The sequence below is a fragment of the Aplidium turbinatum genome, chromosome 12 (assembly GCF_918807975.1).
Source record: "Aplidium turbinatum chromosome 12, kaAplTurb1.1, whole genome shotgun sequence".
Classification (NCBI taxonomy): Eukaryota; Metazoa; Chordata; class Ascidiacea; order Aplousobranchia; family Polyclinidae; genus Aplidium; species Aplidium turbinatum.
Window position 1 is genome coordinate 4,085,787 of NC_137483.1, and position 4,896 is coordinate 4,090,682.

Below are 4,896 nucleotides of genomic sequence, written 5' to 3' on the forward strand. Positions count from 1 at the left end.
CTGGTTCCAACAAGACGGGGCAAGTTCTTACACCTCAAACCTGTCGCGAGATTGGCTGAAAGAGATCTTCGGAGGCCGAATGATCAGTCTCAAGACTGATTTTGAGTGGGCACCCCATAGCCCAGACATAAGCCCCCCAGATTTTTTCCTTTGGGGCTATCTTAAGGACAGAGTGTACGCAGAGAAACCCAGAACCATCACGGAACTCAAGGAAGCCATCAGGGAGGACATGAGAGCCATTCCCAAGTCAGTCTGTAAGAACGTCATGGACAACTTCGTGCTGCGCCTCAAGAAATGCACGGAGGTAAATGGAGGCCATCTAGAACACATGCTGTAGAACGGAGAAAAAAAGGCCAAAGACCCTAGTGTTTTGATGTTTTGTTTTGAACATAATAAACTAGTTATAACCAAAGTTTCATTTCATTCGGACGACACACTAAGAAACGGGGCCTAATTAGAGTTGGGCCCGTTTTTTGGGTCACCCTGTATTTCTACTGGGAGAAAAACAAAACTTTCTGTGATTATCTTAGTAGCTTAAGCTATCAAGACCCCTGAACACTTTGTCACAAATTCAAGTCGAGATACATTTTACATAAGAAAAAAAAGGTTCGGTACAGGTACAGATAGTTTAACTTTCGTGGTTGCGTGTGAAATAACTTATCACCGGACCGCTAAAAACATTCAACTTGTCAAACCGGACCTTTGCTAACATTAGTTGCAGAATAACCCTGGGCTACATTGTAGCCTACAGTGTACTTCTTAAACGCAATACCAGAGTTTTCACTGATCATAAAGTAACCAGTGTTGGTCATAGAATCACCAATGTTGACGAATCTGTAATATACCTTGAGATTGAGCTTCCAAACTTTCACAGTTTCCCTGAGCAAGTTCGCTTTGTGCTTTCCACAACTGCTGCAGTCAGCCATCTTGCAGATGCTTCATAAATTTTCCCGACAAGAGTTTTCACTTTTAGCAGCAAATTATTTCATCAACATTTGCGACAAGTTCATTAAAAGGTCTTCACCAACCTAGTTTTTTTGCATTTATTTAATGTCTGCACACGTTGAATTAACGCAAAAGAAAATTTGCTCGGGGCGTTACTCACAACTACAGCCACTTCCTATTACCCAGATACCAAAAACCAGCCATTTTACATAGATTCAACGTCTGCAGACAATGAATTAATGTAAGAATGGCTGATTTTGATTTCTGGGAATGGGCTACATATAAAATGGAGAGGCAAGTCTTGGGTTTGTTCAAAACATGTCAACAATTTATGTTGAATTCTATCACTGGAAACGTTAGTTCAACGTTATCTCCAACTCCAGGTACAATAGAAAATCTTCGAAGCCCAAACAGTGACGTCATATCAAAGAATTTCTTCTTCCAAAACACCTTGAATTGATAATCTCTGAAACACAATCACAAATTAGGTATATTTGCGTTGGTGTCTGACGTTTTTTTCGTAAACAGTTGTTCGTAAAATTAAATCTTCGTAAAACAATTCTTCCTAAAGCATTTTTTCGTGCATGCAGTTAAAATTTGATGTATACGAAGAAATGTTTTACGGATTTAATTTTACGAAAAACAGTTTATGAACAATTGTTTTACGAACAATTGCTTACGAACAATTGCTTTACGAACAATTGCTTACGAACAATTTGCCTATAACCATTTGCGTTAATGCAGGGGTCACCAACTGGCGGGCCGCATGCGGCCCGCCACGCTGTATCGCTGCAGCCCGCGGAAGGCATCAGCGTACAAGTATAAACAAAAATACTTTTCTTGAGGAGTTAAAGAGCACGAGGGCAAAAAATGCTTTCCGGGAAGCATATTTTCGCTTTGCATACGATTCCACCGACCGACCAATCAGATTATAGTTGTAGGTGGGGGTCGCTTAAAGTTAGGCTATTCCAATGCGATGTCCAGCCACACTGTCCCAGTGGTTGATTAAAACGTCTGTTTTCCAATTTTGAAATTGTCTGTGAGCATAGGGTTGCTTATTTTAAGTTTGCAAATGTCATGTAAACACTAGTGTGCGTTTCACCGGTATTGTGTTTCACAAGCAGTGTTCTCTTTATGCAAGTTTTTGTTGGCAAAATAGGTCGGTGTGCCAACTCAATTTATAATGAATTGGCAAAATATTATATATAAATTTAAAGACTTTTTCTGATTGTATTATGAAAATATTTAGCTTACTACTGCAAAATGTTTTTTTTTTTAATATAGAACGCTTCACGATTTTGCGTGTCATCCTTGCGCAGGGGCCATGCTAATCTCTCTGTATCGTTCCAATTTTAGTATATTTACTGCCGAAGCAAGTCCTGCAAAATGTTGTTAATCAACAAATTCTTGCCACGCTGATAAGCACCGCAAGTAACAGTTGTCTTATAATAAAAGAAAGACGGTTTTATAGACTCTCACAAAAAGGATGAAAAACCAACTCTTTGCTTTTTTAGAGGAAAGACTGTTCATGAATTACGATAGAATTACGATATTTCGGTGATTTCCACAAGCGTTTGTTTCATGGTGACTGGTTTCTTTTTCCTTGTTATTGGAGCTTATTTTTCGCTGATATGTTTGCAGGTCACTATTGTTGGGCACCTGTATTGCGATGTGTCAAACATTTTCTTGTTTACTGCAATTGTGAATTGCAAGATATCTTTTGTGAAGCGAAGTGACAACACCACTCTTGCTTGGCGATGAATATTCTGATGAAATCGCTCACCTCGCTATAGGTGCGCAAAACAAGTGGTCTCGTTTATTAGGCATTGTTAACAAAGTCAAAAGTGTTGTAAAAGAAGCTTGGCCTGGCAGTAGCTTTGTTTGATTAATTTTGTTGCTGCGGTATTCTAACATAAATATGAACAACATGTAACGCTGGATACTGGGTACGAAATGCGTTCCTTTCTAGGATAAGAGTCAACCTACCTAACATTTTATTAGTGCGGCTGCCACAGCTCTCCTTAGTGCCAAACTGGCCAGCATGCAAAAAAGGTTGGTGACCCCTGCGCTAGTGTAATGTTATGAAACGTATTAGTAGTGTAAACACCAAAGAGGTTGTGTGATGCACATTTTCACAAGATGCCTCGTTTTAAATGTTATTTTGCAAACTTATTAATCCTTTCTCTGAACTTGAATGAGAAGAAAGAATAATAATTAATTAACGAAATATTGAAACAAGTTTAAAAAATATTGAGGAGCGTAATACGTGATTATAGCAACTTGTCTGGCTGGAACATAAAATACAACATCCAATAATTTCAGTTTATGATGAAACTTTCTTATTATCAAAACTGATCAAGGACAAACGAAATCAAAAGAAAAACCAGCACAAACTTCCATGCGAAGGGCTCTATCTCTTATAAAGCACAACCCGGAAGAACTGTTACAGTTGGTTGAACATCGCCAATTGTAGAGACTTTTTATTGACGTTATTTTGCACCCAACTGATGTAAAATAATTATTATTAGAATTTAAATCAAATATAGTTGTTAGTCTCTAAACCCTTGACAGCCTGTTTCACCCTAAAAGGAGGATCATCAAAAGGTCCTTATTCAAATAGAATCATTAAATAAATAGAATTATTAGAATTTATATGTGATTGCGAACATTCTTAATTGATTCGATATTATCAACCACGTACGTGCGTGCATGCGTGTGTGGAAAGAGAATAAAGGCAACACAAATTTTGTAACTTATAAGTTTAAACAGATGGAATAAACCGTAGACGTCGCTATAATAGCATCTGGACTGGAAGCTAAAACACTAAGCCTCATCTTGGCAGCAAACAGTGTTGCCATATTAGCAGGGCCGGATTTAGCTGATGGGGGGCCCGGGGCACTTTTAGATCGGGGGGCCTCCGTGCAAAAAAATTTTTCAAGCCTACGGCGCGTAAAAACCATCTCTACGTCTACAGTAGCATCAGTCCAGCACTGCACAGCATTTTGCAGAAACTTTAAAGGTCAAAAGGAATAAAATAACACAAAATCACATTTTTTTCCACATAGGGGGCCCTTCAAAAGTCGGGGGGCCCAGGGCAACTGCCCCCTCTGACCCCCCTAAATCCGGGCCTGCATATTAGTGGTTTTGACGCCAAATTTCAGAAATATAAGCGTTTTTTTTTTATGCGTTTGGCAGGCTATTTTGACTTTGGCATTTTGATATGTTTTTAGCTTTTTTAAAAAAAAATTTGTCAGCATTGTAAATAGTTTAGAAACTCTGTTTTATTAATGCTTAGTAGCCTATTTACAAAACATCAGGTTTCAAAAGGCAACTTTTCCGAATCTTGATGATGCTTTTCACAACATTTCATTTAGGGCTGCTTTTGTCAACAGCACCATTAGGCTACTACCATAGCCTAAGCCGGTGTTTGCTGCAAAATAAGGCCTAGTTTTTTATCTTCCAGTTCAGATGCTATTATAGCAACGTCCACGAATAAATGAAGAATCTATGGGTCTCAGAACTTCAAAAGAAAAAAGAAGAGGATGTTGATAAAGAGTGGGAAATGCAGTTAGATAGAAAAACAAGTTTCTAATCTTTACAGCCGTCGTAGAGCACACATCTAAAAGCGTCTTAACAAATTATCTTTAAAATCAGTCGTTTTCTGTTACTTTGGGTTTGGCAACCGTAGCTCTCTAAATATGGGTCCATGTAGCTTGTGATTGGGAGATTTAAAATAACAAATTGTAAAAACTGAATCAACAATGCGTTCAAGCATTGTGATCCGCTAGATGATGCGTACGAGTGACTTCTTTCGCCATTGAGATAAACCTTATTGGTATGAAGATGCAGTGGTGTAAGCAGGGGTGGAGCATAGGGCCATTCGACCATCCAGAATTTTTTTAAAGAATTTCAATAACTTAGCTTGATTTAGTATGTTGGGACTTCGGGTTT

The 4,896-nt window shown here is 38.5% G+C and overlaps 1 non-coding gene across 1 annotated transcript; it reads right to left on the bottom strand.

Moving 5' to 3' along the window:
• Positions 1-2,219: 2,219 nt before the first annotated feature.
• On the bottom strand, positions 2,220-2,321 carry LOC145781469 (U6 spliceosomal RNA). The gene has a single exon (XR_014290760.1). It is a non-coding gene; the product is annotated as a U6 spliceosomal RNA (small nuclear RNA).
• Between the last annotated feature and the right edge of the window lie 2,575 nt (positions 2,322-4,896).